Source organism: Hemiscyllium ocellatum, chromosome 22 (genome assembly GCF_020745735.1).
Source record: "Hemiscyllium ocellatum isolate sHemOce1 chromosome 22, sHemOce1.pat.X.cur, whole genome shotgun sequence".
In the NCBI taxonomy this organism is placed as follows: domain Eukaryota; kingdom Metazoa; phylum Chordata; class Chondrichthyes; order Orectolobiformes; family Hemiscylliidae; genus Hemiscyllium; species Hemiscyllium ocellatum.
The window spans coordinates 61,948,546-61,970,696 of record NC_083422.1 but is presented as its reverse complement, the minus strand read 5'-3'; positions in this window follow the sequence as shown (position 1 = coordinate 61,970,696).

Here is a 22,151-nt window from a genome sequence, read left to right as displayed (position 1 = left end):
TTCTGCCTTCCTGTTATAGTATAGGGAACTTGTGTGTGGAGTCTGAGGAGGTAGGGGAAGCCCTAAATGAGTTTTTTGCTTCTGTCTTTACAAAAGAAATGAACTTTGTAGTGAATGAAACCTTTGAAGAGCAAGTGTGTATGCTGGAATGGATAGAGATAGAGGAAGCTGATGTGCTGAAAATTTTGTCAAACATTAAGATTGACAAGTCGCCAGGCCCGGGCCAGATTTGTCCTCGGCTGCTTTGGGAAACGAAAAATGCAATTGCTTCGCCACTTGCAAAGATCTTTGCATCCTCGCTCTCCACCAGAGTCGTACCTGAGGACTGGAGGGAGGCAAATGTAATTCCTCTCTTCAAGAAAGGAAATAGGGAAATCTCCGGCAATTACAGACCAGTCAGTCTCACGTCCATCATCTGCTAGGTGTTAGAAAGGATTCTGAGGGATAGGATTTATGACCATCTGGAAGAGCATGGCTTGATTAAAGGCAGTCAACACAGCTTTGTGAGGGACAGGTCATGCCTCACAAACCTTATCGAGTTCTTTGAGGATGTGACTAGAAAAGTTGATGAGGTTCGAGCTGTGGATGTGGTGTATATGGACTTCAACAAGGCATTTGATAAGATTCCCCATGATAAGCTCATTCAGAAGGTCAGGAGGAATGGGATACAGGGGAACTTAGCTGTCTGGATACAGAATTGGCTGGTCGACAGAAGACAGCGAGTGGTAGTAGAAGGAAAATATTCTGCCTGGAAGTCAGTGGTGAGTGGTGTTCCACAGGGCTCTGTCCTTAGGCCTCTACTGTTTGTAATTTTTATTAATGACTTGGATGAGGGGATTGAAGGATGGGTTAGCAAGTTTGCGGATGACACAAAGGTTGGAGGTGTCGTTGACAGTATAGAGGGCTGTTGTAGGCTGCAGCGTGACATTGACAAGATGCAGAGATGGGTTGAGAGGTGGCAGATGGAGTTCAACCTGGATAAATGCAAAGTGATGCATTTTGGAAGGTCAAATTTGAAAGCGGAGTACAGGATTAAGGATAGGATTCTTGGCAGTGTGGAGGAACAGAGGGATCTTGGTGTGCAGGTACATAGATCCCTTAAAATGGCCACCCAAGTGGACAGGGTTGTTAAGAAAACATATAGTGTTTTGGCTTTCATTAACAGGGGGATTGAGTTTAAGAGCCGTGAGATCTTGTTGCAGCTCTATAAAACTTTGGTTAGACTGCACTTGGAATACTGTGTCCAGTTCTGGTCGCCCTATTATAGGAAAGATGTGGATGCTTTGGAGAGGGTTCAGGGAGGTTTACCAGGATGCTGCCTGGAATGGAGGGCTTATCTTATGAAGAGTAAAAAGTGAGGTCTGCAGATGCTGGAGATCAGAGCTGAAAATGTGTTGCTGGTTAAAACTGCCTAACCTGCTGTGCTTTAACCAGCAACACATTTTCAGCTCTTATCTTATGAAGAGAGGTTGACTGAGCTCGGACTTTTTTCATTGGAGAAAAGGAGGAGGAGAGGGAACCTAATTGAGGTATACAAGATAATGAGAGGCATAGAGAGAGTCGATAGCCAGAGACTATTTCCCAGGGCAGAAATGGCTAACATGAAGGGTCATAGTTTCAAGCTGGGTGGAGGAAAGTATAGAGGGGATGTCAGAGGTGGGTTCTTTACACAGAGAGTTGTGAGAGCATGGAATGCGTTGCCAGCAGCAGTTGTGGAAGCGAGGTCATTGGGGACATTTGAGAGATTACTGGACATGCATATGGTCACAGAAACTTGAGGGTGCGTACATGAGGATCAATAGTCAGCACAACATCGTGGGCTGAAGGGCCTGTCCTATGCTGTACTGTTCCATGTTCTATGTTCTTCCCAAAGTGAATCACGTCATATTTAGTTGGATTGAACTCCATTTGCCACCTCTCAGCCTAATTCTGCAGTTTATCCAAGTCCCCCTGCAACCTGTAACATTCTTCCACTCTGTCCACTACTCCACTGACTTTAGTGTCATCTGCTAACATACTAACCCATCTACCTATGCCTGTGTCCAAGTCCTTTATAAAAATGACAAACAACGATAGTCCCAAAACAGATCCTTGTGGCACACCACTAATAACTGGACTCCAGGCTGAATATTTCCCATCAACCACCATTCGCTGCCTTCTTACAGAAAGCCAGTTTCTAATCCAAATTGCTAAATCACCCTCAATCCCATGCCTCTGTATTTTCTCCAACAGCCTACTATGTGGAACCTTATCAAAGGCTTTACTGAATCCATGTATACCACGTCAACTGCCCTACCCTCATCTACATGCTTGGTCACCTTCTCAAAAAACTCAATGAGGTTTGTGAGACACGACCTATCCTTGATGAAACCATGTTGACTATCTGAAATCAAATTGTTGCTTGCTAGATGATTATAAATCTTATCTCTTATAATCCTTTCCAAACCCTTTCCAACAACAGAAGTAAGGCTCACTGGTCTATAATTACCTGGGTCATCTCTACTGCCCTGCTTGAACAAGGGCACAACATTCACAATTCCCCAGTCCTCTGGTACCAAACCTGTAGACAATGCTGACTCAAATATCAAGGCTGAAGGCTCTGCCATCTCCTCCCTAGCCTCGCAGAGAATCCTCGGATAAATCCCATCGGGCCCAGGGGACTTGTCTACTTTCACACCTTCTAGAATTGATAACACCACCTCCTTTTTTTTTTTAACTAACCTCAGTTCTTTCTAGTCTAATAGCCTGTATTTCAGTCTTTTCCTCTACAAAATTCTCCTTTTCCTGAGTGAAAACCAATGAGAAATATTCATTTAGCACCTCCCTGATTCTCCGCGCACAACTTCCCACTTCAGTCTTTGACTGGCCCTATTCCTGCCGTAGTCATCCTTTTATTCCTCACATAACTATAGAATGCTCTAGGGTTCTCCTTTATTCTATTTGTTAAAACTGCTCGTGTCCTCTTTGTGCTTCTTAACTCTCTCTTTAAATCCTTCCTAGCTGATCTGTAACTCTCCATCGCCTCATCTGAACCATCTTGCCTCATCAACACATAAGCCTCCTTCTTCTGCTTAACAAGAGATGCAATTTCTGTGGTAAACCACAGTTCCCTTTCCTTATCACGTCCTCCCTGCCTGACAGGGACATACCTATCAAGGACACGTAATACCTGTTCCTTAAACCAGCTCCATATTTCGATTGTCTGCATCCCCTGCATTTTGCTACTCAATTCTATGCCTCCTAATTCTTGCCTAATTGCATTATAATTGTCCTTTCCCCATCTATAACTCTTGACCTGTGGCATGTACTGATCCCTTTCCATCGCTAAACTAAACGTATCTGAATTATGGTCACTGTCTCCAAAGTGCACACCTACAACTCAATCAAACACCTGGCCTGGTTCATTACCAAGTACCAGATCTAGTGCGGCCTCCCCTCTTCTCGGCCCTTCGACATACTGTGTCAGGAAAACCTCTGTACACATTGGACAAAAACTGATCCATCTGTTGTACTAGAGTGAGAGCATTTCCAGTCAATGTTGGGGAAGTTAAAGTCCCCCATAATGACCAATGTGTTCCTTTCACTCCTGCCCAGAATTGTTTTGCCGATCCTCTCCTCTACATCCCTGCAACTTTGGGAGGCCCAAAAAAAAACCTTCAAGCAGTGTGACCTCTCCTCTTCTGTTTCTAACCCCAGTCCATACCACCTCAGCAGACGAGTTCTCGTCAAAAGTTCTTCCATCCAACGTTATATTGTCATTGATTAACAAAGCCACACCTCCCCCTCTTTTACTGCCTTCCCTGATCTTAATGAAAGATACATTCCTGACCCTGCTGTATCCATGTCTCCGAAATGGCCACATCATCAGCCCCAGGTACCTATCCATGCTGCAAGCTCACCTACCTTATTCCGGATACTCCTGGTGTTGAAATAGACACACTTCAAACCTGCTTGCTGTCTGCCAGCACATTCCTGTGACACTGAAATTCTGTCCATGCCCTCCATACTCTCATCCTCCTGTGCACTGGACCTACACCATTTTACCAAGCAGGTTTAAACCCACCCGAATAGCACCAGCAAATTTCCCACCCAGGATATTCGTACTCCTTGGTTCAAGTGAAGACTGTCCTGTTTGTAGAGGTCCCACCTTCCCCAGAATGAGCCCCAATTATCCAAAAACCTGAAACCCTCCCTCCTGCACCATCCCTGCAGCCACGTGTTTAGCTGATATCTCTCCCTATTCCTTGCCTCGCTATCACATGGCACGGGTAAGAATCAAGAGATAACAACTCTGTTTGTTTTAGCTCTCAGCTTCCACCCTACCTCCCTGAAATCTTGCTATACATCCCTATCCCTCTTTCTACCTATGTCATTGGTACCTACATGGACAATGACTTGAGGCTGGTCACCCTCTCCCTTCAGGATCCCAAAGATACGATCCGAGACATCACGGATCCTGGCACCTGGGAGGCAACACACCAACCGTGAGTCTCATTCATTCCCAACAAACCTATCTGAGTCTCTTAACAATCGAGTCCCCAATGACTAACACTCTCCTCCTTTCCCTCCTTCCCTTCTGTGGGGACAGACTCTGTGCCAGAGACCTGCAATCCACTGCATGCCCCCGGTAAGTTGTTCCCCCCCAACAATATCCAAAACGATATACATGTTTTTCAGGGGAATGACCACAGAGGATCCCTCCACTGACTGTTTCTGCCCCTTCAAACAGTCATCCAGCTTTCTTCATGCCTCGGAATAACTACTTCCCCTAACTACATCCCGAATGATCCGAAGTTCATCCAGCTCCCACTCCAGTTCCCTAATGCAGTCTTGGAGGAGCGAGAGTTGGGTTAGAAAACACTCACTTACATAGCTGAGGGGAAAAAGAAGTCCCTCCTTTCCCAGAAACGTCTGCTCTCTGATGTCAGATGTAAGGATTTAACTTGGTGACTCACCTTTCCCAGCATGCCCCTGGTCCAAGCTCTTACTCTTCCTGCTGCTGAAGACAGAGATGAAGAGCTCCAATGCTTGAGGTAAGCTTTTAAAGATTTATAGTCCTCCCTGTTATGGGAAAGTTTGTCAAATCAAAGTGAGTACTAGAAACATCAACAAACATCCTCACTTCCGACTTTATAATGAAATAACTTAAAAGTGTTTGTGTTTAGAATAATCCTGAAGCAAATATTTCATTAAATAATCCCGGAAGAATTATGCTGGGCACTGTTCACCCACAATGAGGATGGTAGCTACTTACTCCAAGTGGGAATCAGTTTATTCTGAAATGAGTTCTGACTTCTCAGCGTCATCACTGACTCTGTTCAGGCATTGGTCAGTTCCACCTTTATCTTGGACTAAATAGGTTATTGTTATTTTCATTAGTTTAAAACGCTTTCCCATGTTTGTTTTTCCATCTTGTATATGTCCAAAACGTCAAATCTCATGTCTCATTTCAAAACTGAAGAGTTTAATTAGATTAGATTAGTGGGGAAACAGGCCATTTGGCCCAACAAGGTCACACTAACCCTCCAAAGAGTAATCCACCCAGACTCATTTCTCTCTGACTCGTGCACCTCACACTATGGGCAATTTGGCATGACCAATTGACCTGACCTGCACATCTTTGGACTCTGGGAGAAATTGTTTTTCCAGTATTTCTGTAGAAACATAGAATAAAATCAAATAATTCTTCCAGTGTGGAAGCAGACATTCGGCCCATTGAGTCCTCGCCAATCCTCTGATTAAGATCCCACCTCTCAACCCGTAACCTTCATTTCCCATGGCTAATCCACCTAGCCTGAACATCTCATGAAACAAGAGATAATTTAGCATGGCCAATTCACCTTAGCTACACATCTTTGGACTGTGGGAGGAAATCCATACAGATACAGGGAGAATGTGCAAATTCCACACAGACAGACGCCAGAGGCTGGAATTGAACTTGGATCCTTAGCACTGCTAACCATTGAGCCACTGTTCCACCCTATTTCACTCATACTGGAGGAATTCCTGGTAGTTCACATCAGGGACTCAATGTCTGTTTGACTTGGTGCTTGAAAGGACACAGGACATAACACATGGTCTAACCAATTGGTTAGACAATTGTGACTCTCCATCTTCTACTGTTTTGGCCACATAGCTCAGCATTTCATTGAGCTTATTAATGGCAGTTTTGCATTGCTTGGATATGTTAAAGATTAATGATTAATAATGCTTTTGATTGGACTGTGATGAATATCTGATAAATGATTGTTCAGCATTTGACACTCAAGGGACTCCATTAAAAAATGCTGAATACAGTCAGTACATCGATAACATGGGAAAGGATGTCAACCCAGAATGAATTAGTGTGTTCAGAAAACTTCACATTATTTTTGACATTCATTGCTGAAAATGGCTTAGCTGGTAATTTTGATGATATTTTAGATTCAACCTTTTCCCTGCAACATGTATTTCACATTTTAAGATCTTGTCAAATATTCATATGCTGTTAAAGCAGACATTAATAAACATTCTATTAAACTTAAACAGTGTTTTATATAACATCTATATGACAAAGACTGTTATGTCGAGTGCAATAGATTAACAAATAACGGTGACTAGCACTTTAAGAATATTCTATATATTAATGACTTCCACTGGACTGTACAAAGTTTCTGACTAGGGGTTCATCACTGGAGCCTCCCCCTTGTAGAATATGTAGGGAAAGGGAGCACTCATCCTGTCGTGTCTGTTTTGGGGTATCATCAATCTCTGCTTCACTTAATTCCACAGAAGGAAAAGTACAACACAGACTCAGTAAAAAAAAAAGCCTATATAATTGGCAGAAATTATTAAAGCTCTTACTCTGTTGACCATGAGTAGTAAAACAAAACAAAAATCAAAATTTATCTAGAAGATATAGCAAAGTTATGCCTTAATAATGTACGTTTGGGGCGGGCGGTGTGGGGGGGGGAGGGAATAAAGAGAATGAGAGAAATAACTTGATTTGAATAAAATCACTGACTCAACTCGCAGGGAACTGCTCCCAAACTTATTTCGACATTTCCATTGGAACCTCCATAGTTGTCAATTTGTCTATGAAATGGAAACATGGTAAAATAGTAAGTGAAAAAGGTTACTATTATTCAATTTCTTTGCGACTTACAACAGCCTGGCCTCATAAGAGGCTTTGAAAAATGTTACAAGCTGAATCTGGAACAACACAAGTGTCTTTTCCTGTTCATAGTATCGCACAAAGCCAGCCCAATCTGTACATCCTCAATGCTATTCTCACTGTTTCCATGTTGCAGCGTGGCATTTCTGGAAAATCTCAGAAACCTGGAACTTTGTGGAAAAAGTGAAAAAGCAGGTCGGCTCTTCAGGGTCACTGTCCTCCTCTAGTTTTTCAGACTCACAATGGGTTGTCCCTAACGAGTGCTTCATCTGGCGGTGCTGTTGTCCAGTGAACTGTGAGACCCAGCTCAGTGTAAGTTTCTGTGTGGTCTCTTCTGGAATTTCCTTCCTGGCTTTCCCCCAGGTGAATGACAGTGAGTTAGCCTCTTGCTGTTCCTCCTTGCTCTCAGTGCCTGGTACAGTCAGCCTGACAAAAGCAGTCAGTGAATGTGAGACTTCCATTACCATCTTCCACTCCTTCATAATGAACGAAGCCTCTCCAGCAGCCAGTGTCATACTCCTTCTTATTGATGGCCAGGGAAACTGGTCAGTTTCCAATCAGCCCTGACTCATTGGCTGGTGTTTGGCTGACATAAGCAAGCTGGAGGAACCAGTTAGATATTCCCGAGGCCTGGATGGGGCAGTTGACTGCAATGATGATGATGACCTTCCATTCCTTCTGTGACAATCAAAACCTATTTTTCTGCTCCATTCCTCAGGCATTGTTCAGGTGGGTCATTAACCTCATACTGAGTCTAGACATCTTGATCTTTGCAACACGATGTGATTTCTTAGTCTCTCCACTCAGAAGAAGCAGTCACTCTTGGTGTCTGTCATGTTGGTGCTGACCAAAGGACAGACATATTCTTCATTCCACTTCCCATCTCACATACTTATCTTGAAACATCTAAAGAGCGATCTGGCAAAAAGCAGTAAAATAGTTTAGTTTCATCTGCATTAAAAATATCTGTTGGTGGGAACTCATTCGCGAAGTAGGCCAGACCATCTTGGAGCCAATTGCCTGGCATTAATACCAGGTAAACCGTCACACCCTCAGAACGGACTGCTCCAAACGCTGCATCTTGTCTTGTATCAGTCTGGCCATCCATGAGCTCAGTGTGGCCTAGCGTCCGTCCCTGGACGAGTCCACACTCCGGAATAGGTGGATTGGAGATGGGAACTGTCCCTGTTTGGACCACCTTACACAACATCAGCTGAGCTTCTTCAATGTCAGGATAGTCACTAATCTTCATCTTCACCCATCCTGGAGATATTCATCCAAGCTTCACAATCTTTAACAAACTCATCCTGTAGAATCTCGCACTCCTGAGTGATGTCCAGTGTTTACATTAGCCCACAGGTTTCTGCTTGCTGTATTAACCCCATCCTTTGGCTGACTGATAGCACTTTCAAATTCCAGGCAGGGTTTGCAGATCCAATCTCAGACAGGTCTTAATATGAAACAAATCACACCGACTTCACACCGCCTTACCCAGTCATGACTGGTTCCATTGGACTGAAGTTACAGGTGTGAATACCGACACACTTGAGTATTTTGAAGTAATTTGGAAACAGTGACCATAATTCGGTTAAGTTTAGTTTAGCGATGGAAAGGGATAAGTACATGCCACAGGACAAGACTTATAGATAGGGAAAAGGCAATTATAATGTGATTAGGCAAGACTTAGGAGGCATAGAATGGGATAGCAAAATGCATGGGATGGGGACAAGCAAAATGTGGAGCTGGTTTAATGAACAGATATTGCACGTCAATAGACAATAGGTGCAGGAGTAGGCCATTCTGCCCTTCGAGCCTGCACCACCATTCAATATGATCATGGCTGATCATCCTTAATCAGTATCCTGTTCCTGCCTTATCTCCATAACCCTTGATTCCACTATCCTTGAGAGCTCTATCCAACTCTTTCTTAAATGAATCCAGAGACTGGGCCTCCACTGCCCTCTGGGGCAGAGCATTCCACACAGCCACCACTCTCTGGGTGAAGAAGTTTCTCCTCATCTCTGTCCTAAATGGTCTTCCCCGTATTTTTAAGCTGTGTCCTCTGGTTCGGCACTCACCCATCAGCGGAAACATGTTTCCTGCCTCCAGAGTGTCCAATCCTTTAATAATCTTATACATCTCAATCAGATCCCCTCTCAGTCTTCTAAACTCAAGGGTATACAAGCCCAGTTACTCCAGTCTTTCAGTGTAAGGTATCCGCCATTCCAGGAATTGACCTCGTGAACCTACGCTGCACTCCCTCAATAGCCAGAATGTCTTTTCTCAAATTTGGAGACCAGAACTGCACACAGTACTCCAGGTGTGGTCTCACCAGGGCCCTGTACAGCTGCAGAAGCACCTCTTTGCTTCTATACTCAATCCCTCTTGTTATGAAGGCCAGCATGCTATTAGCCTTCTTCACTACCTGCTGTACCTACATGCTTACCTTCATTGACTGGTGTACAAGAACACCCAGATCTCTTTGTACTGCCCCTTTACCTAAATTGATTCCATTTAGGTATTAATCTGCCTTCCTGTTCTTGCCACCAAAGTGGATAACCATACATTTATCCACATTAAACTTCATCTGCCATGCATCTGACCACTCACCCAACTTGTCCAGGTCACCCTGTAATCTCCTAACATCCTCCTCACATTTCACCCTGCCACCCAGCTTAGTATCATCAGCAAATTTGCTAATGTTATTACTAATACCATCTTCTATATCATTAACATATATTGTGAAAAACTGCGGTCCCAGCACTGATCCCTGTGGTACCCCACTGGTCACTGCCTGCCATTCCAAAATGGAGCCGTTTATCACTACTCTTTGTTTCCTATCAGCCAACCAACTTTCAATCCAAGTTAGTACTTTGCCCCCAATACCATGCGCCCTAATTGTGCTCACTAACCTCCTATGTGGGACTTTATCAAAAGCTTTCTGAAAGTCCAGGTACACTCCATCTACTGGATCTCCCTCATCCATCTTCAGAGGAACCGTGGTTTCCTACGGTTGCATCTCTTGTTAAGCAGAAGGAGGCGGCTTATGTGATGATGAGACAAAATAGTTCAGATGAGGCGATGGAGAGTTACAGATCAGCTAGGAAGGATTTAAAGAGAGAGTTATGAGCAAGGAGAGGACATGAGCAGTCTTTAGCAAATAGAATAAAGGAGAACCCTAAAGCTTTCTATAGGTATGTGAGGAATAAAAGGATGATTCGGGTAGGAATAGGGACAGTCAAAGACTGAAATGGGAAGTTGTGTGTGGATCCTGTAGAGATTGGAGAAGTGCTAAACGAACTTTTCTCATCAGTTTTACACAGGAAAAGGAGACATTTGTAGGGGAGAAGGATGAGATACAGGATATTAGAAAGTATTGAGTTGAGTAAGGAAGAGATGTTATCAATTCTAAAAGATGTGAAAGTAGACAAGTTCCCTGTGCCAGATGGGATTTATCCGAGGATTCTCTGGGAAGCTAGGGAGAAGATAGCAGAGCCTTTGGCTTTGATATTTGAGTCACCATTGTCTACAGATTTGGTACCAGAGGACTGGAGGATTGCAAATGTTGTGCCCTTGTTCAAGAAGGGCAGCAGAGATGACCCAGATAATCATAGACCAGTGAGCCTTACGTCTGTTGTAGGAAAAGTTTTGGAAAGGATTATAAGAGATAGGATTTATAATCATCTAGCAAGCAACAATTTGATTTCAGATAGTCAACATGGTTTCATCAAGGGCAGGTCGTGTCTCACAAACCTCATTGAGATTTTTGAGTAGCTGACCTATTTTCACTTTTGCATATACAAAACGCTGGTGCGGCCACACTTGGAATATTGTGTACAGTTCTGGTCGCCCCATTACAGGAAGGATATGAAAGCCTTGGGAAAGGTGCAGAGGAGATTTACCAGGATGTTGCCTGGTCTGGAGGGAAGGTCTTATGAGGAAATTTTGAGAGACTTGGGTCTGTTCTCATTGGAAAGAAGAAGGCTAAGAGAGGATTTAACAGAGACATACAAGATGATCAAAGGATTAGATAGGGTAGACAGTGAAAGTCTTTTTCCTAGGATGATGACGTCAGCTTGTACAAGGGGGCATAGCTACAAATTGAGGGGTGATTGATTTAAGACAGATGTCAGAGGCAGGTTCTTTACTCAGAGAGTGGTAAGGGCGTGGAATGCCCTACCTGCCAATGTAGTTAGCTCAGCCATGTTAGGGAGATTTAAACAATCCTTAGATAAGCACATGGATGATTTTGGGATAGTGTAGTGGGACGAGCTGAGAACAGTTCACAGGTCAGCACAACATCGAGGGCCGAAGGGCCTGTTCTGTGCTGTATTATTCTATGTTCTAAAGGTGTGAGGGTGGAGTCTGTTAGTATTCCAATCTTGAGTCAGACTGGTTCTACTTCCAAAGTAGGAATTTATAAAATGTTCCATGGATCATAAAAAATATTGATTGTCTGCAGATTGTGTGCTTTTTGAACAAAATAGAACGTATTTGCAATTACAATTTTGCAAACACAAATTCACCCCATAGACTTGTGTGTTTATGTGCATGCGTATGAGGGAAAGAGTAAGTGTGTGTGTGCGCGTGTGCGAGAGGGTATCGTGTAGTGGAGTAAACTATAGTGTGACATGTAGTGTCCCAGTTGAGGCCATCCCTATGGCTACCGAACTTGGCTATCAGCCTCTGCTTGGCCACTTTGCGTTGTTGAGTATCCCAAAGTCCGCCTTGGAGGATGGTCAGCTGAAGATCCGAGGCCGAATGCCCCTGACTGAAGTGGGAGGGTACACCCTTGTCTGGCAATTGTTGTGCTGTGTCCATTCATTCATTGTAATGGCGTCTGCTTGGCCTTGCCGATGCACCATGCCTTGGGGCCATCCTTGCCTGCCTCGTGTCAGATAGACAAAGTCGGCAGAGTCACATGCGGACCTGACGCTTATAATGAGACAGACTCCATAAAAGGAGCAATGTCAGGGAACATCGCCTGGATAGTGACATTGTGAGGATGTCATTAGATGTGCAATCGAGTGCCCAAGGCTGATGTTCCATACAGATGGGTTACAATCTCATCCATTTCAGGTTGAATTTCAATTCAGATCAAAACAAAAATACTGAATTAAAGGAAGCTCATTTCCAATTATATTAAAGAAATCCATATGGGTCACTAATGTCCTTTAGGGAAAGAAAAACTGCCATCCTTACCCAGTCTGGCCAACATGAGACTCCAGACCCAATATGGTTGACCGTTAACTGCCCTCTGGGTATTCAGGGGTGGGTAATATACATTGGCTGAGCCAGTGATGCTCACATCCTGTGAATGAATAAAACAAGGTGAATTTGGCCAGGTTAAGTATATTACTTTATTGCTTAAAGTTTATTGATACTCAAACACTGATCCACATGAAATGGAGCTTCATCCTTGATACTTATTGTGAATATCATTCAATACACAGCCTGCGCTCTCTTTATTTTTCCATCAGGCATGGGCAGTGCCAGTCATCCATCTCAAATTGCCCTTGAGCTGAGTGAGGTCCTAGCGCTATTTCAGAGGGCACATAAGAGTCAACTACATTGCTGTGGGTCAGGAGTCACATGTAGGCCAGGCTGGTTAAGGAAGGTGCAGCCCACCCTGACTGCCCCATCACCAAAAGACCATGAAGACCGTGATACTCAACTTCCTGCCCCTGAACAATTTCACTGAGCTCTCAGGTTAAAAACTGATCAAACTGATTATGGTAAACATCTCAACTCCCTGGCCATTTATTCAGGACTGTGTTTGTCAACTGCCACAGGGAATATTTAATACCACTCACTGCTTCAACAACCTCATTCACTGAAGCTGGAACAGTTGGGTCAAATGTTTCTGCAGAAAATGTTCAGCATGAGGAAAAAACACAAACAATCCTCAATATATTTTCCATCTTTTCTAATCAATGGTCTACACCGGACAAACCCCCACAATTTCTGTGGAAAAAGCAATGGCTTGTTTTCAATCACTCCAGCCTTCATATTTTCATCTCAAACAAGCCATCGTATCTTTTTGTGCACTAAGTTCACTTGTTTTATTTTACAGAAAGTGAGTTGACAATCTCTTGTTATTAATCTCTAAATGACAGCATCACTCAATCCTGCAGCAGCTCCTTATTGTAATGTATTCTGGAGGACAACAGCTTTTAAAATTCACTTCTGGGATTTGGGGGTCACTGGCTGGGCCCAGCATTTATCACCCGTCCCTAGTTGCCCCTTGAGAAGGTGAGGGTGAGCTGCCTTCCCTCCAGCCCCACTCCCCTCCCCTCCCCTCTGGAATTCAGCTCTTTTGTCCATGTTTGAAGCACGGCTGTAATGAGATCAGGAGCTGGGTGGTCCTGGTGGAACCCAAACTGGGTGTCACTGAGCAGGTTATTGCTGAGCAGTTGCTGTTTGATAGCGCTGTTACTGACACCGTCCATCTCTTTGCTGACAATTGAGAGTGGGTTGATGGGGCAGTAACTGGCAAGATTGATTTCTCCTATGTTTTGTGTACAGGACATATCTGGGCAATTATCCCTATTTTTGGGTGGACGTCAGTGCTGTAACTGTACTGGAACAGCTTGGCTAGGGGAGTGAAATGGGATCTAAGGGACAACTTTTTCACGCAGAGGGTGGTGCGTGTATGGAATGAACTGCCAGAGGATGTAGAGGAGGCTGGTACAATTGCAACTTTTAAAGGCATCTGGTTGATATATGAATAGGAAGGGTTTGGAGGGATATGGGTCCGGTGCTGGCAAATGGGACTAGATTGGGTTGGAATATCTGGTCGGCATGGATGAGTTGGACCGAAGGGTCTGTTTCCGTGCTGTATGACTCTATGACTCTAGTCTGATTTGAAAATAAGTGGTGGATCTTTTGTGACAAAACTGAATTAACATGTACAGTCTCTCAGCTCTGCTGCTCCCAATCAGCCAATAGTAAAAGAAACATCTCCACATCCCTGATCCATAAATGCAAAACAATTAAAGTTAGTTTTGAACTGAAAAGTTTTGAACTATTGGTGCACACTGTCCCAAATAGTTTCCCCAGTGCATTAATTTCAACAAATCTTTGAGATCTGCAAATGACATGTTACTTTACAATGAATGCATAGGGGAGAAAAATTAATAAAACTCAGCATTCCCAGTACAACGTCTAAGATGATGATCATTATTCTTCTCCACAACACAACCTAGCACCAATTTCCCTTCACAACTTCAAAAAAGTTACAGAAAATTATTATAGTCGCATACATATTGTAAAATATTGCTTGTAATGAAAAGTTTAAATGTGCAATTTGTTATGGACCAAGCCAGACTCCCTCAAAGTATTAAGGTAAGCTCAACCCTAACTTTTTCTTATTTGAAAGGCAGATGTGAAGTGGGTATTCCAGGTGTGATACAGCTGGTCAAACTACTCAACTTTATGCAAAACAGAATTTATTTAACACTATAGTTGAAACACGAACAAAAGAAAATGGAATTAGAATAACTTAAACAATGGAAAAATTAACCAAATACTCAATACAATTAACTGTTTCAATACAGTAACGTCCCATTAACTTGGCAAAAATGTTCATTCAAACGTATTCTTAGAAGCAGGAGGGAATACATCATCCAGAGAGAGATTTCAGAGAAAGTCAGTTAGGAATCCTTTAATAAGGCTTGTAACTGTCCTGGTTCCCACATATCCTGTGGCTGCTACAGCTAAAAACAACTAGAACCTGAACCAGGAGAATTAGTCACTCCCCTTCCATTGTTAAATTGTTTTTAAACAATGTAGCTCCCTAGACTCTTCATCACCCTGCCTTTACAACCTCTCTTCAAAAAAAAACCCAGGACAAAATAATCTTTTTAAAGTGACATCATTGTCACAAAGTGTTTTTCCAAACAAGGTGAAATTAAAATATGAGCTGAAATAAAATCACTTCGGATTCAGCAGTCATGTTGCACTTAACACAGATCAAAATAGATGCCTTTGTTGAACAAAAGTAATCGATTTGTGGTAAATTATGACAAGACTAATGTATATTTCTGTATTTGACTTTTTCTCCGAAAAGGCAAGTGTACTCCAAAGGGACCTGGAAATGGCAGATGCTGGAGATCAGAGTCGACAAGTGTGTTACTGGAAAAGCACAGCAGGTCAGACAGCATCCAAGGAGCAGGAAAATTGACAATTTGAGCATAAGCTCTTCATCAGGAAAGGAACATGCCAATAACCTTGATGTATGACCATGTGAAATTAGAACAGGAGTAGGCCATTCAGCCCCTCGACCTTGCTCCATCATTTAATAGGTTCATGGCTGATCCATTGATCAAATGGATAATTTCATGTAACACAACTCTTCTTCAATAAATAGCATTTTTTTAAACCATTGTCTTAACCATTATTAATGTGCACTGGTACTTGGGATCTGAAGGGGAGAACATTTGTTTGTGACAGAGACAGGAGGGGGTTAAATATGAAGTGTTCAGTTTAAATTTAAGGAGAAACAGAGGTTGGAAAGGATAGGGTGGACTAATTGCAAACTGTTTGATCCTATTTAAGTCACAATCAAGGATACAACAGAAAGTAATTGAAGAAAAATACATTACTAAAACCAGATTGAGAGCAAAACATTACCCAACGACAAATCAAATGCTGATAATTATTTCAATTAAAATATATCCATGTTTAAATGATGACTAATTTGATACACTTACTAAGACAAATCACAAAGAAATTTTGAAAGTGAAACTTGCCTACCCACTGGACATTAATTCCTTAAGTGCTATGTCATGCATATAATTTAGAAAAAAAAATCCATTTTCACTTCCCCAAATCTCTTAGTGGGGATTGAAAAGTAAACGTTCAGACAGAATGAAATCATTCAGACAAAAATCATTTGGGATAATTGTCTTTCATATAATTAAGTTCAAAATACATTAAATACATACATTCAAAGATGTCCTTTCATATTTTACTCTGTTTACATTGTGCAGGCTGTTCATAATTTTGAATAATTCTTTCAGCTCTTCTCTCAACTGTCTGTTCTCCAAGGCGGACAGTCCCACCATCTCCAATCTGCCTTTCTGACTGAAATTTCTCTACCCTGGAAACATTCTGCTGCACTTGCCCCAAAGCCTTCACATCCTCCTAAAGTGTGGGGCTCAATTACACAAACACTTGCTATTTCTCAGCAGTGCTCAGCACAAGCTGGAAGACCAACACCTCATTTTCTGCTTGGGAACTCTACAGCCTTCTCAACTTCACATTGAGTTCAACCATTTTAGGATTTGAGGCACATTCACATGTGCTTACTCGAAGCCCCATGCAACAGGCCTTGTTATCACATGGTTTGCTGTTATACACACCACCTATTAGTAGCTACAATTGTCCACTCAGCTATTCCCTCTCCCAGGGTGATTGTTATCCACTCCTTTGTCTGTCCATTTGCACTTCTCTCTCTTTGAGCTCTATCTCCACCAATCGTTTACCCCTTAATCTCTCCCTCCACCCTATCTTCGACATGATAGGGTGGGCGGCACGGTGGCACAGTGGTTAGCACTGCTGCCTCACAGCGCCAGAGACCCGGGTTCAATTCCCATCTCAGAGGACTGACTATGTGGAGTTTGCACATTCTCCCTGTGTCTGTGTGGGTTTCCTCTGGGTGCTCCAGTTTCCTCCCACAGTCCAAATATGTGCAGGCCAGAAGAATTGGCCATGCTAAATTGCTGGTAGTGTTAGATGAAGGAGTAAATGTAGGGGTATGGATGGGTTGTGCTTCGGCAGGTCGGTGTGGACTTGTTGGGCCGAAAGGCCTGTTTCCACACTGTAAGTAATCTAATCTAATGAAAAGAACATTTTCCTGGCTACTATCAGTTCTAAGGAAGGTCACTGGGTCGGAAATGTTAACTTTGATTTCTCTCCACAGATGCTACCAGACCTTCTGATATTTCTCAGGAATTTCTACTTTTGTTAGTTATTTCTTTCCTGTACAATTTTAAAAAAATACAAGTGCCCTGTTTCAAAACCGTGTACTCTCTGGTCTTTGGATAGAAAAGCAAGTATTAAACTCAGTCAAAAAAAAATTACTACAGTAACAAGCATTCTAATTTTGTGTTGTTTTAAATTTCATTAAGGACAAGAGATGAAAGTCATAATTAGAGGGAATCAGCTTGAATCTGAACAAAAACTGATATCGTCCCATGACATTAGAATATTAATGAGATGGATCTATTTCTTCAATTTAATGTAAATAGAATAATGATTGTTAATGCCACTTATTAATTAAGTAGAGTTTGCAAATAGCAATTATTATTAATCAGCTTAATAGCTTTATTCAGTAAATGCTTTAAGGCTGAATTTTTATCTGACATCTATATTTCTCAAACCAGAAATTTAGACAGACGATATGCATTTATTCATTAGTAACCATGCTAATAAATAAATATGCAGAATCACAGAGAGCTAAATCATGTTCAACAAAATACACTATTGAATGACTGCCTCAGTTTTTTTTGGACAAAGGATGAAACCTGTATGATTTAAACATCCATTCTGCTGCCACGCACACAGTGAGATAAAAGTGGCAATAAAACAGTTTCTTCTTTTGTCTTAGTGACAGATTAAATACTTTCAGACATTAGATTCAGCAATCACAATGATCCAAGGACACAGATTAAATTGGAATCGAAGTAAAAAATACATAAACTGTGCCAAAACAACACTTCATTTTTCCAAAACCAATAAGAATTAACTTTAGGCAAAACTAAGTTTCAGTTGGAAAGCACCTCTTCATTTTATAAAAGCAAACTACCACAAATAAAGGCAAGGTTCTGATAATAGCAGAAACCAAGGACTGAATTTCATTTTGGTAAATGCAGATCACAGAATTATTATAGTGCTGAGATGGCCATTCAGTCCATTGAACCTGCACTGGTCCTATCCCCTTTTCCCCATGTCCCTGCACACGATTTTTATCCAAATAATCATCTAATTCCCTTTTGAATCTCTCAGTTGAATCTTCCTCCACCACATTTCCAGGCAGTGAACTTCAGACGCTAACTACTGCTATTGCACAACTTTTATTTGAACTTTTTTTTCTCTCTGGCAGTATTTGTGGAGTGAAAGCAGAGTTTGTGTTTCAGGTCCCAGTGATCCTGGTTCTGGTCTGAAATGTTAATTCTGCTTTTTCCACATTTCAGAAATCATTGCTAGAAAATGTTTGGAAACATATTTTGTGATGATAGCTTCCAAGTTGCTTTTCTATTTTGGCAGAGTATAACTCTCAATATAGTGGAATTGGAGCCCATTTGGTTATTCAGTGGGTGAGTAATGGTAGGGGTTGGGGGGAGGGGATGGTGAGGGTGGGTGCAGGATTGAACACAGGAAGGTCATCATATTTACTTTAGATAAAGCTGGTTGGCCTTTCATCGAATCAAAGTTAAAGAACAAAGAGAACAAAGAAGTTTAACAGCCCAGGAACAGGCCCTTTGGCCCTTCAAGCCTGAGCCATTCCAAATGTAATGATTTAACCTGTCAATCAATTCCTAAGCATCTGTAACCATCTGCTCACCACCTACTCATGCATCTGACCAGATGCATATTAAATGAATCTGTTGTGCCCACCACCCTCTGTGTGAAGTATTTGCTGCATGTATCCCCCTTAAACTTTCCACCTCTCACCTTGAAAGCGTGACCTCTCGTTATTGAATCCTTCACCCTGGGAAAAAGCAAGTCTCTATCCACCCTGCCTATACCCTTCATGATATTGTAAACATCAATCTCCCTCAATCTCCTTTTTTCTAATGAATACAATCCTAACCTCCTCAACCTCTCTTCATAGCTAGCACCTTCCATACCAGGCAACATCCTCGTAAACCTTCTCTGCGCCCTCTCCAAAGCGTCCACATCCTTTGTTAATGTGGCGACCAGAACTGTACACAATATTCTAAATGCTGCCAAACCAATGTCTTGTACAATTTTAACATGACCTGCCAGCTCTTATACTCAATACCCCGTCCAATGAAGGCAAGCATACTACATGCCTTCTTGACCACTCTATCCACCTGTGCAGCAACCTTCAGGGTACAATGGACCTGCACTCCCAGATCTCTCTGCCCATCAACTTTCCCAAGGCTCTTCCATTCATTGTATAATTCATTCTAGAATTTATTTTGCCTAAATGCATCACCTCACATTTGTCTGGATTGAAATCCATCTGCCACTTTTCTGCCCAACTCTCCAGTCTATCTATATCCTCCTGTATTCTCTGACAGTCCCTTATGTTGTCTGCTACTCCACCAATGTGGGCGGCACGGTGGCACAGTGGTTAGCACTGCTGCCTCACAGCGCCTGAGACCCGGGTTCAATTCCCGACTCAGGCGACTGACTGTGTGGAGTTTGCACGTTCTCCCCGTGTCTGCGTGGGTTTCCTCCGGGTGCTCCGGTTTCCTCCCACTGTCCAAAGATGTGCGGGTCAGGTGAATTGGCCATGCTAAATTGCCCGTAGTGTTAGGTAAGGGGTAAATGTAGGGGTATGGGTGGGTTGCGCTTCGGCGGGTCGGTGTGGACTTGTTGGGCCGAAGGGCCTGTTTCCACACTGTAAGTCTAATCAATCTTCGTGTCATCTGCAAACTTGCTGATCATACCAACAGTGCCCTCTTCCAGATCATTTATGTATATCACAAACAACAGTGACCCCAGCACTGACCCCTGTGGGACACCACTGCTCACCTTTCTCCATTTTGAGAAACTCCCTTCAACCACTACTCTCTGTCTCCTGTTGCTCAACCAATTCTTTATCCATCTAGCTATATCACCCTGCACACCATGTGACTTCACTTTCTCCATTAGTCTACCATGGGGAGCCTTATCAAACACCTTACTAAAGTCTATGTATATGACATCAACAGCCCTTCCTTCATCTATCAACTTGGTCACTTCCTCGAAGAACTCTATTAAGTTGGTGAGGCACAATCGCCCCCGCACAAAACCATGTTGCCTATCACTGAGAAGCTCATTCTTTTCTAAATATAAATAAATCCTATCCCTCAGTACCTTCTCCAGCAACTTCCGTGGTTAAAAAAAGAGGTTGGCTTGAAATGGCCTTGTAGGAGAGAGTGAGGACTGCAGATACTGGAGATCAGAGCTGAAAATGTGTTGCTAGAAAAGCACAGCAGGTCAGGCAGCATCAAAGGAGCAGGAGAATCGATGTTTCGGGCATGAGCCCTTCCTCAGGAATTGCCTTGTGACAAAATAAGACAACTTAGCATGGTCAATTCACCTAACCTGGACTGTGGGAGGAACTGGAGCACCTGGAGGAAATCCACACAGACACGAGGAGAATGTCTGTGTGGAGCTTGCAGTCACCTGAGGCAGGAATTGAACCTGGGTCCCTGGCGCAGTGAGGCAGCTGGGCTAACCACTGTGCCACCATGCCACCCTTTCCTGAGACCTCGGATGTTGCCTGACCTGCTGTGTTTTTCCAGCGCCACCCTTTTCGACTCTGACTCTCCAGCATCTGCAGTCCTCACTTTCTCCTTGATAAGAAGCCAGTAAAACAAATAAAACATGAATCCAATGGATACAATAGTGGTTCAGAAATTAAATAAAATTGCCAGGGCTCTCCACTGACTCCATGAGCCACTTATAGGGTCATAGAGCTGTACAGCATGAAAACAGACCCTTCAGTCCAACTCATCTATGCCGATCAGATATCGTAAATTAATCTAGTCCCAGTTGCCAGCATTTGACCCAGATCCCTCTAAACCCTTCCTTTTCATGTATCCAGTAAGGTGCCTTTTAAATGTTGTTATTAAACCAGCCTCCACCACTTCCTCTGGCAGTTCATATCATACACATACCACCTTAAAAGGTTACCCCTCAGGTCCCTTTTGAAATCTTTCTTCTCGAACCTTAAACCTATGCCCTCCAGTCGTAGACTCCATTACCCTGGGAAAAAGAACTTGTCTATTTACCCTAACCCCATGCCCCTCATGATTTTATAATTTCTATAAGGTGATCAGTCAACCTCCAATGCTCCAGGGAAAATAGCACAAGCCTATTCAGCCTCTCCCTATAGCTCAAACCCTCCAACATCCTTGTAAATCTTTTCTGAACCCTTTCAAGTTTCACAACACATTTCCTATAGCAGGAGTGAACAGTGTTCTACAAGTAGCCTAACCTGTCAATCAAACTCTCCATGGCTGAATTTTACACAGTCATGTAGATATTGTCCAGTTATTGCATTTTGAGGAAAGAAATAGTCAATTTCTGTTGTTATCATCTTCTACTTAACACATTTTGTGGAGAATGTATCCCACTTATATCAGAAGTTCATGCTGTCATCTGATCATGACGTAATTAAATTGCTGCAGTTCATTTTGTGGAAAAAATTCCCTTTAGTGCCTCTATGTAGGACACTTTTATTGCTCATTTCAAATATACCTTGAAAGTTACTGTCCATAAACTTGGGCTAAAATTTCAGGCATTGCTAAATTTTTTTGCATATTTCAGCAAATAATCATAAGTATTTTTAAGCCAGCTGCTATGAGCTTGTCCCTTCTGCTTTCCTCAATTTTCCTTTTTATGCTCTTTGAAGCACTTTAAACTCTAGTGAAACATTTGGTATAAAACTGTAACTCACTTGTTAATCCACAGATTGAAGTTGCTGCTATGAAACAGCTTGTACTTTCAGTGTTGGCTTGAAAACTATGACATCTCCCAGAGTCAAAACCCCGGGTTTTCTGTGACCAAGGCATAAATTGGTTCTTAAAACATGGGACTCCAGGACTTGTACAATTGTTGGTTTTTATGGAACTATATGGTGGAATGTCCAAAGTTCCTTTGGTTATCACATAACTAAAGTAATGCAGATAATTCTCAGGTTTCTGAGTGAGAGGTTTAAATGTTCACTTTGAGCTGAACATCCTATTGTCAGTTACTTTGTTGTCCCTTTCATTAAGAATTGCCCTTAAGAGTTTTGTCACCTTACTCATTGGTGTTG